This window comes from Podarcis erhardii (genome assembly GCF_964252035.2).
Source record: "Podarcis erhardii genome assembly, chromosome: 7".
Taxonomy (NCBI): Eukaryota; Metazoa; Chordata; class Lepidosauria; order Squamata; family Lacertidae; genus Podarcis; species Podarcis erhardii.
In genome coordinates, this window is record NC_138511.1 from 18,497,403 (window position 1) to 18,509,230 (window position 11,828).

An 11,828-nucleotide genomic window follows, 5' to 3' on the forward strand; every position below is an offset into this window, starting at 1 on the left:
TTCTTGGGCACTCTTTAGAGTTAGATGCCTATCATTACTTCAGCAAGTAGGCCATTTCTGTAAAGCGGGGCGGGGAGGAATTGAGAGTCCAGAAATGGGATCTGCTTGTACAGCAGGATGCAAGGCTACTTTTACAATCAGAGGTGGCCTTTCGATAAAATTGACACCCAGCAGGAGATGTGGCGTCAGAGGGAACGGTTCATTGTGATTTTTAGTGGGCCTCCGCCTTCGCCGTGGTGGCCAGACCCGGATTTCCACGAAGCAAATTCCTCCCGATCAGAGGAATTCCACCATTACCGGAGGCGCTAACCCGGAAGTCCGCTAAAAAATAAAATAAAATAGAGAACAGCGTGTGTAGAAACCAGCCTGCTCTACCAAAAGGTAAAATTTATCACTCCACCCACCTTTGCCTCTGGCTCTGGCTCTGTCCACCACTAGCATGTGGCCCCCAGGAAGGTGGCTCAGAAGGGAATGTGGCCCTCTGGAAATACCTCCCCACCTCTGCTCTCTAGAACAGTATTTGGTTGTTTCAAAGGAGAGCTTGAGGTCCGTTGCTCCTTTTTTTGCTCCTTTAGAATTTTAACATTCTTATATCTTGTTTGAAGCACTAGGAAGTGGGGGAACTTTTTATTCCTTTTAAAAAAATGCTTTTGTGCTGCAGCTTTTCTATAAGCCGCTTGTGAGCCATGGAGGGAAAAGACTAATTAGACTGGACAGCCTGGTAAGCCTCACCAGCAGAAGCACCCATCTGAAAGGGATTGTGAGCTGAGTGTTGGTATACAGTCATTCTGAGTTGCAATTTTACCAGATGGGGATCTAGTGGAATCCACCTGTTTTTTCCTCTCTGCCCCCTGCTGCCTGACCTTGCTTCGACCTTCCCAAATTCTAAAGCAGATGGTGGAGAGAGACATGATAGAGAGAGGAGTGTGCAATATGCATGTGAAGAAAGCAGATAAGGAGACATTCCCCCCCCCCCTTCTGCCCCATAAACCAAGAACTGGGCCATTCAAGCTGAATGTCAGAAGTGTCACGGCTAACCAATGAATTGGCTTCTTCACACAGCTCTGCACTTTTGATCCCACCAGATTTATTTTTTATTTCACAAAATGTATATTCCACTTGATTGTTAAAAACAAAAACAGTTTACAATATACTGAAATTACCGGTTAAAAATACCAGTTAAAAACAACTATTGAAAACATGCAGGCATGTTTCATCTTGCTAAAACTAAGATGTTCGTAAAAGTAAAGGGACCCCTGACCGTTAGGTCCAGTCGCGGACAACTCTGGGGTTGCGGCGCTCATCTCGCTTTACTGGCCAAGGGAGCCGGCGTACAGCTTCCTGGACATGTGGCCAGCATGACTAAGCCGCTTCTGGCAAACCAGAGCAGTGCACTAAAACACCGTTTACCTTCCTGCCGGAGTGGTACCTATTTATCTACTTGCACTTTGACGTGCTTTCGAACTGCTAGGTTGGCAGGAGCAGGTACTGAGCAGTGGGAGCTCACCCTATTATTGTTCAATAGAGAGGGAGTTCCAAAGTGTGGATGCCACACTAAAACAGGGCGGTCCAACTTTTCATACCAAATGGGCTGCAAGAGTACTTTGACACAGAACCCGCAGGGTGCCAGGCCAAAATCTGACACACACACCCTGCAGCCCTTGCACCTGCAGCAAGGTCCTAGAGCCCTCCCACCTCCTTCCCAAAGCTGTGTAAGTGCTAACAAGGCTTTGGGAAGAGACTGTGGAACTCTAGGACCCTGTTGGAGCCCTCAAGCCTCCTTCCCAAGCTTACCTACCTTTGGGAAGGCAGTGCAAGGGCTGCGGGAGAAGCTTGTCAAATGTTGCCAAGGGCTGCCAAAAAAGGCATGAGAGCTGCATGCGTGTGTTAAACCTCCCTGCACTAAAACGTAAATTTCTTTGTTGTAGTGATGATCTTGGGTGGCTTGAAAAGAAGAATGGGCAAATTAATGGAGGATGGAGCTATAGACAGCTACTTGCTGTGATGGCTATATTTCCCCTCCACTACCTTTGCTGTTGTTGGTCACCTTTGCACTCAGGTCCTGATTATGGTCTTCCCATTGGGGTCTCTGGTTGTCCATTGTGAGAACAGGATGCTGGACCAAGCAGGCCACTGGCCTGATCCAGCAGGCCTCCTCTTATGTTGTTACAGAAAGAGGGCTTGCACTTCCTCTTTTTAAAACAAAAAATGCAGTAGCTGTTCATTTCAGGTGAAGAGCAGCAAAGGTGGGTGTGTTACCTTTCAAAATGAAAAGTCCTGATTCCCAGGGTGCTCCCAGACTCATAAGAGTTGGAAAGGACCCCAAGGGTCATCTAGTCCAACCCCCTGCCATGCACAATTCTCAACTAAAGCATCCATGACAGGTGGCCATCCAAGCTCTGCTTAAAAACCTCAAATGGTTTTTAATCTGGATTTACTCTTGTTCAATCTGGATTCAGGGCGATCCTCTGCTTAAAAACCTCAAATGGTTTTTAATCTGGATTTACTCTTGTTCAATCTGGATTCAGGGATAAGGGCCATAGCTCAGTGGTAGAGCATCTACCTTGCATGCAGAAATTCCCAGTTTCAATCCTCAACAGCATCTCCAGGTAGGACTGGGAGAGACCCCTGCCTGATAATCCTGGAGAGCCACTGTCAAAGTCAGTGTAGAGTCGTAGACAATGCTTCCTATGTTCCTGGGTGTTACTGTGAACCAGGTGATGCCATTGTCAGAAATCCAGGACTTTTTCCAGTAGTTGCCACTTGCAAGCAGGGCACAACAGCTGCAGTGACATTCTCTTGTTCGCATTTGGCAGCCAATGGTACATGGTCTGTCAGCTTGCTGAGTTCATGTGGCTGCTAATCTTTGCAAGTAGGAACTGCAACAAAATGTTGCAGCTCAGAATGCTCCTGTTCACGGAACCAGCCAGCCAGGAGACTCCATTCCTTCCTGTTCACGGAACCAGCCAGGAGACTCCATTCCTTCCAGGATACCCCATTTTCTCTCAGCCTATGCACACACTGCACATGCCTAATTCTCACTTGGGTGTTTTTTGCCTTCATACCCACCTGGTAAAGGTCTTTTGTACTTCTGGAAATTTTGGGGTTTCCTTCAGGCCTGCTGATTCACTCTGATTGTGGGTGGGTGGTACTGTTTTGCTTCTCCAAGGATCCACCTGCTTGGGCACCTTACCCAGCGCCAACGGATGTCTTCAAAACCTCGAATATGAAAGATGAAGAGAATGAATCACAGGCTTGGCATCAGTTGGTTCCTCCACAGACCTAGTGCCCTTCAAGCTCATCTTGTGACTTTCACAATTATTATTTTTTAAATATATATTTTCAGGGCAGTGGCTATGTGCTGATGCACTTTCCAGAGAGACTGAAACGGCAAACATATCCGTTCAGTGCTGTGTGTGCGTATGTGTGTGTTAGCATGCTATTCTCACACACTGCCTAGGCGGATGGCCAATTATCTAAAAGGCGGCAGGAAAAGTCATCCCAGATGGTGTTTTTCAAGAAAAGGCAGCCCAATTCTTCCCCATCTCTTCTGTCACTGCTGTTTTGTTCACCTGCTGGGTGTTCATTTTCTCCTTCCCTTGGGGATAGTTTCGATTATTCTGTGCACCCCACCAGCCCAAGGGCATTGCAATGCCATCGGAATTCAGATGGCAGAATTTGGTGGCCAGGTTGCTCGCCAGGGCAAGAGGGTTTGAGTAGACGGTCTGAATGCACTGGCTACCAATTCCCAGGCCCAATTCAAAGTGCTGGTTTTGACCTCTAAAGCATAATGCGACTCAGGAGCCCAATACCTCAAGATCTGCCTCTCCGCATGTGAACCAACCCAGCCCTGAGATCATCATCTGAGGCCCTTCTTCATGTGCAGAAAGTGACAATAGAAGAACATGCCTTTTCAGTGGTGGCTCCAAGCTCGTAGAATGCTCTTTGCCAGGAGACTAACCTGAGACCATCACTCCTTACCTTTAGGTACCAGGTAAAAACATTTCTTCGTCAGGCCTTTTAATTCCCTGGCACCTCCTTGAGCAGGTGGGATATTTTGAAAAATATGATTGTGTTTTAGATTTTCTATTTTTCCTTTTATGGTAGTTTTAATGTATGTTGTTTATTTATTGCTGCAAGTTGCTTTGGGTTGCACTGGCAACAAAAAAAAGCAACCAATAAAATTAATTAGATATAAACAAACAAATTAATGCAGTCAAACAGGTGCCCAGGAAGGTGTCAAGGACCAAAAGTTGGATTCCTCTTTATGCACTGGCTTCCAGTACGTTTCCAAGCACAATTCAAAGTGTTGGAGCTGACCTTTAAAGCCCTAAACAGCCTCGGCCCAGTGCACTTGAAGGAGCATCTCCACCCCCATCGTTCAGCCCAGACACTGAGATCCTCCTCTGAGGGCCTTCTAATGGTTCCCTCACTGCAAGAAGTGAAGTTACAGGGAACCAGGCAGAAGGCCTTATTGGTAGTGGCGCCCTCCCTATGGAACGTCCTTCCTTCAGATGTCAAGGAGATAAAGAGCTACATAACTTTTAGAAGACATCCGAAGGCAGCCCTGTATCAGGAAGTTTTTAATGTTTAATGTTTTATTATGTTTATATATGCTGTAAGCTGCCTGGGGTGGCTGGGGAAACCCAGCCAGATGGGTGAGGTATAAATACTGTAATAAAATTATGATTGTTATCAGGTGATGGAGGTGAGGACTTCTGAAACGGGGGCAAGTAAGGCCTGCCCCACAAGCTCTGTGGGGCCAGTTCTCCCCACCCCCCACGTCCTGGGTGTGTGGCACTGCCATCTTCTGACTCCACCATAGAAGACCCTGGAAAATTCAAGCCTGTCCTGCTCCATCACAACTGGAGATTCCTAGAGAAGGTTGGGCCGTTTGAAGTAGAGAAGCATCCTGCAGCACAGGTGTTCAGAACTAGTCTGCACCTGGTTCCAGCTTGTTCTTTGCTGGAGGAACTTCTGAGCTCTGTGTTTCCCTTACAGCCTTGCGGCCAGCCTGAACCTTGTCCCACCTTGCCTTGTACCCAGCTTGAACCTCATATTGTCCTACTCTCCTGTTGAGCCTTGCCATGACCCAGAGCAGGGCAGCAACCAGACTATTGATCCTCCTAGCCCAGCATAGCTCGGTGATTGATGTCAGCCATGTGGTTTATCAGGCTGAAAGGGGCTGCCTCAGTGGTGGGGGACCTTTGCCCAAGGGCCACGTTTACTTCTGGGAAACCTTCCAGGGGCCACATGTAGATGGTGGGCATGGCCAGAAGCAAAGGTGGATGGAGCATCAAATTCAAAATGTGCAAGAGGCTAGCTTCTACACACACTCACATGCCTTCTTTTTCCTAAATCCCATTCCCACGCCCTTCTCTATCCAGACAAGTAAGAGGCATGATCTGAGTTTGAGGAGGCATTCCAGCCAGGCCAAGACAATCAAGGAGCATCTTAAGTCAGGAGGGTGAGTAGTGTGAGCCTCCCAGGCCAGGTTGGGAAACCTGGAGGGCCACTTTGGGCACCCAGTTGAAACGCTCACAACAACCCTGCGTGGTAGGTTAGGCACTTTCTTTCAAGGCTTTTAACCTGCTACATGGAAACTCTGAAGCCAGACAGCTGTGTTCAGGCCTTATAAAAGCGGACACATTTCATGTTCTCTCATAGATAGATAGATAGATAGATAGATAGATAGATAGATATAGACACACACACACACACACACTTTGATGATGAATGCTGCTTTCTTTTTTTCCCTGCAGGAGAAGGGCCCAGGCAAACTCTCCCATTATTTCTTAATAATAATGCTTGAAGCCTCCTTGGGACACCAGAATGTTGTTTTGATGGAATAATAACAATTTTTGAGAAAGAAAAGGCAGGCTGGCTGATAAAGGGGGAGCCTTGAGGGGGAGAGGAGGGGAAGAAAGACTATAATTGTGCTAATAAGCAGTGCAAGGAGGGCTACAATTAATATGCCACCGGAATAAAGGGGCATGTATTCTGATGATAGTGCATAATTGGGTTTAAACTGCACCCTCGGTCATGGGCTATACAGCGGCGCACTTGTGTTTATGCTTCATTTCAAATTAGCAAGAAGGAATAAATTAATGCCCACAAATGAGCAGAGCTCATCTCCAAGCAGAGCTGCGGAGGCAGACAATGCCTCTGAGTTCCTGCGTAGCTCTTGGAGAGGAAGAGGGAGGAGGGCACATTTTCACCATATATTTAAAGCACTATGATGTGACATTGCTTCCCCCATAGACTGCTAGAAACTGTAGTTTGTGAAGAGTACCAGGAATTGTAGCCGGGGGTGTGTGTGTAAACAGCAGTTCCCCTTTGGGGAAAATTGAGCGCTTCAAATCTGCTTTAAATGTAGGATGGCGGTATGGATGGCTACATTCTGCATTGCAGACCCTGCACTGAGCAGAGATTACAGATGACCTCCAAGATCTCGTCTGACTCTGATTCTAAGGCCAAGAGAGTTGGCCCAAACATATTCACACCATTCATTTAAAGCGCTGTGATTCCACTTTAAGCAGTGGAATTCTGGGAGCTGTGGTTTGTTAACGGTGCTAAACGTTGTTTGGAGACTCCCTACTCCCCTCCAAGAGTTATCATTTCCAGAGTGATCTAGCAATCAATCCCCCTTCAAAGGGAACTCTGGGAATGGTAGGCGTCTCTTAACAACTCTCAGCACCTGCAACTGAGTCAGTGCCAGTCACATTTGTTGGCATCCATCTGTCTCTGGAGACCATGAAAGAGTTGTGTCTAGGGAGGCGGTGAAGTCAAACCATTGGAGAGTTACAGCGCCTGCTGTAGAGCCTAATACAGGATAGACCTTTTTTTTGTGTTGTTGGGGCAGATAAAGGCGTCCGGTTTTGCTGCTACAGGTGCACCTTGGCGTTTCTTCTTTCTACCAGTTTGTGTAGACAATACTGATGGTCTAAGGGTCTGGCAGCTTTCTATGACCCCTCTTTATGCTGCTTGAAACACAAGGCAAGAGCTGAGTGAGATGTTATGGGAGGGCTAAGCTGTGGGCCACAAGACTTCCCCCCTTTTAAGACTCTTCACTCTTTAGGAAGCAGGCAGAGCCTGAAAGGGGCAACACGATCCCTCCAAAGGGATAGAAGGCGTCCACCAAGTGCCAGACCTCTTTGAAGGAAGAGATCTCCTGGGTGCTCTCCAAGGTCCTGAAATCCAGCCCCACAGCACTTTCTTGTCCTTTGTTTGTCCAAGAGTCTGCTGTACTCTGTGGGCTCCTGCTTGCAGTCAGGGCTGGACATCATGGCCATTTTACAAAATGGGTTGGGCTAAGGCTGTGCATGAGAAGCAGGTCTGGCCCAGGTGCTCCCAAATCTCACGTGTTGGAACTAGGAAACAAGTAGTCTGTATTAGAATAGAATATCAGTTTCTGGGAATCAAAAGTGGGCAGAGTTGCTGTCACTCTCATGCTCTCCTTGTGGTCTTCCACAAGGTATCTGAATGGCCACTGCAAGATCAGGATGCTGGACTAGATGGGCCCTTGGCCTGATCCTGAAGACAGTCTCTTCTTATGTTCTTATATGCCAAGATTGGCGCCTAAATAAGCTTATATATAGTTGTGTGTTTGTGTATGCACACACAATAAGGGTGGGAACCCTCAGGACCACATGTTGCCCTCTAGGCTTCTCTCATCTGGCCCTCTGGACTCTACTCTGCACCCTCCTTGAATATTTTTGCCTGGTTGGAAAATGTCCTTGAACTCTGGACATGCCTCTTGCTTGCCTGAGATAGAGCAGAGAAAGGAGTGTGTGAATGTGTTAAGAAACCAGCCCAGGCAAACATTATATCAAGTTTTCGACTCCCTTTTGCCTCTTGGCCCCACCCACCCCTGGCATGTGGCCCTCAGGCAGAACAAGGGTCCCCACCTTAATATATTCAGATGCAAACCCATGTATACAGAGAGAGTGCATCCCTAGGAAGGAGAACAACAGCCTGCCTCCCTGGAGACAGGAGAAACCTCCCTTGCAAGAGGCTCTGTCGCCCTGGAGTGACGGCAGGGGGCCGCGTCTCTGAAGAAGCCAGCGAATCAGCTTGGTTCTCAGGGATCAGCTCTCTCTCAGGTGGCATGCTGAGACGTGGAAGAGGCAGCTTATTAATAGATGCCATGAGGCTGCTGCCTGTGAGTTTTCCATGGTTTATTTAAGAGGAGCTGATGGGGAATGTGCTTCTCTCAAAACAAGCTGGGGGGGGGGGAGGTGACGGATTGCAGCCTCAAGCTCTGGCAGCTAACTCTGGTTCCATTTCGCCTCCCTTGTTCCTGCTGGGAGAAGATTCCTTTGTTTTCCTCAGGCTTTCTGCCTTGAGATGGAGTTCTTTCCCACATTGCCATGTGGCCGCCTATATGTCCATAGATTAGAATAATAGAGTTATAGATTTGGAAAAGGTAAAGGCAAAGGGACCCCTGACAGTTGAGTTCAGTCACAAGTGACTCTGGGGTTTCGGCGCTCATCTCGCTTTACAGGCCGAGGGAGCCGGTGTTTGTCCACTTCCGCAGACAGTTTTTCCGGGTCATGTGGCCAGCATGACTAAGCTGCTTCTGGCGAAGCCAGAGCAGCGCACGGAAATGCTGTTTACTGTCCCACTGGAGTGGTACCTATTTATCTACTTGCACTGTGTGCTTTTGAGCTGCTAGGTTGGCAGGTGCTGGGACCGAGCAATGCAGAAGAGCTGAAGGCTGCTTTTGAAGCATCCTGGTCTTCCATAACACCTCAGCAGTGCCACGGGCTGATAGCATCCATGCCATGCCACATTGAGGCAGTAACTGATGCAAAAGGGGCCCAAACCAAGCACTGAGTACATATGCATGCTTCTACATCTCAGAGGTCCAGTACTGGTCTATTTGCAATCCTTGTTTTGCTGATTTCATGTAATATTCTAATTTTCTTAGATTGTTAATTTGGGGTTTTCATCAGCTGTATGCCATGATCATCACAATTATAACAAATAAAGGCTTGACATATCTCGCTTTGCATGTCATGAGTCTATCTCATATATTAGTTTTACCTTTCAAGTTGAATTACTGAAATAAATGAACTTTTCCACGATATTCTAATTTTCTGAGTTTTACCTGTATTTGCCCATTTATGAGCATGGAAAACAGTGGATCTAGCTGAAAGGCAGCGCATGGAGATCTGCAATGACTGTTGCAATGCATCCATATTTATATGATTATTGTGTAAGCTTAGAGATGACGAGGCTGTGACCATCCTGAAGGGACCCAGCACTTCTGAATTTGTCACTACTGCTTAGGATCTCCATTTTTCCACCAGATGTCATATCCTGCCCTTACATATTTATACACCCTGCAATGCAGTATTGTGGAACAGAGGCTTCAAAAAGCAGGTCTGGGTGCTGCACCTCAATTTCCCCACCCCGTAGCAAACACCCTTCGTTTTTCACATTCTTTGTTGTCTGTTTCTATTCTTTTCTGGTGTCTGCCTTATTGAATTTTCCTGTTTCATTCCCCCCCCCCTTCTTCTGATCAGCTTGTACTTCAATAGCTTAGTGAGAATTCCCTACACACTCTCCAAAATGTCAAGGGAGATGATTTTCTTCTACGCGATTGCCAAGGCCTTCATTTGCATCCCCGAACACAGTCCGCAGACATGATCAAAGAGGAAGAGGGAAACTTTTGAAAAGGAGAAGGGAGGGTTGTGAGGGGCAGGATTAATCCTCTTTAACACAACAGATTCCCCGCCTCCACTCACTCAGTAACAGATGAAGACAACTTTAAAGCATAAGGAACAATGGAGGAAGAAAATGGGGGGAAAGACTTTGAGATTGACACTTTTCTCTGTGTCCGTTTCACACTCAAAAACCAGCAGCTAGGATCCATTCGCTTCCTTGCTTTCCTTTCTCTTTTCACATCAAATCTTCCTGGGAGAGTCTAAAGTTGTTGCATAGGTTGCATAGTGACTTATTGACCCACAGGAACAACAGGAACAAAAATCCTCCTGTTCCATCTGAAACAAAAGAGGCAGTGTGATTGACCTTTGAGGCAGACCTGATCTCCATTGTAGAGCACCTGCCTTGCTTGCAGAAGGACACAGGTTCGATTCCTGGCATCATCTATAGGTAGGAATGGGTACGTCCTCTGCCCAAAATCCCAGAAAGCTGCTGCCTGTCAGTGTAGACAATACTGAACCAGATCGACCAACGGTCTTGCTATGGCAGCTTTTGATGCTCCTGTTTCTTAAGGAAAGGGCTGTGGCTCAGTGGTTAGAGCATCTGCTTTGCATGCAGAAGATTCCAAGCACAGCCTCCAACATCTCCAGTTAGAGCATTAATGGAGTTAGTTCTAGGTATGAGCTTTCGTGTGCATGCACACTTCTTCAGATACCTATGGACTTCCATTTCATGCGGCTCAATGTGGTGCCTTCCATAGTTCCAGTTACAGATAGGTAGCCGTGTTGGTCTGCCATGGTCAAAACAAAATAAAAAAATTTTCCTTCCAGTAGCACCTTAAAGACCAACTGAGTTAGTTCTAGGTATGAGCATGCACACGAAAGCTCATACCTAGAACTAACTCAGTTGGTCTTTAAGGTGCTACTGGAAGGAAAAATTTTTTATTTTGTTTTGACCATGGCAGACCAACACGGCTACCTATCTGTAGCATTAATGGAGTGAGAGAATGAGGGAGACTGAACTATGTTATTATTTAAAAAGGAGGATTCTCTAATAAACTATCAGGCTTTTTTTTTAAAAAAAGAAATAAAAGTCATATAGCACCTTGGAGAGCGGCTATGACTCAATAGACAAAACCTGGAACCAAAATCTTGCCTAGTACACATAAGGCAGCTTTGTGTGTTCATTCACCAGACAGGACACTTACACCTGGGGTCACAAATGTGGCATCTGAGGGCACAGTGGTAGCCTTGTGGTCTTCCCCTGGTGCCCACAAAGCATCTGTGTGTCCTTGTCCCTCTCCCCCTAGCCCTTGGTTGGGGGAGGTGGTGAAGGTGGTTAACCTTTTCTCCTTTGCAAAGCACATAGAGCTGAAAGAGGAGGTTGGAAAATGACACTCTTCCCCACTTCCTCTTTCACCTCTGTGATTTTCAAGGCTCAAGTTAATTCTACTGAATCTGACTCCTAGCCAGGTCCCCTTGAAGTGTGCATGCACATACTTTTTCTCCGTAGCAGGACAGAGGTGACCAAAGCCATACAACTCACTAAAAAATCCAATGTACCAATGGGACTAAAAAGATTGGCGCACCATGGCATAAAGGCTTGGATAAAAGAATCAGACAGAGTTATGGAGGGTATTTTCCAGAAGAGCAGGTGTGTGAGTCAGCCTGTTGCAGCAAAAACAGGCCTCCTAAAAGACTAACAAATTTATTGCAGCATCAGTTAATGTGTCAGTGTTGAAGGTGCCCCAAGACTCTTGGTTGTTTACAGAGGATATTTCTGTTTGCTATGGGAGCTCAGTGGAACTTCCATGACCAGAGGCAGTTTATCTGCTGGGAAAACCCACTTCCCTGCTTGTAGACTTCCCAGAGGCATCAGACTGGTCACTGCTGGAAATTGGATGCTGGGTTAGATGCTGGGTTTTGGGGTTTGTTGTTTTTTTGCTGTAAGCCCACAGAGCTCCACTTACATTCATAAATTTCCTACATGAGTGCCCCGTTGGAATAATATTTCATTCTCTGAATATTTCATTCTCTTGCCTTTTTGTTAATTTAATGTCCAAGAGCCAGTGTGGTGTAGTGATTAAGAGCGGTAGTCTCGTAATCTGGGGAACCGGGTTCGCGTCTCCGCTCCTCCACATGCAGCTGCTGGGTGACCCTGGG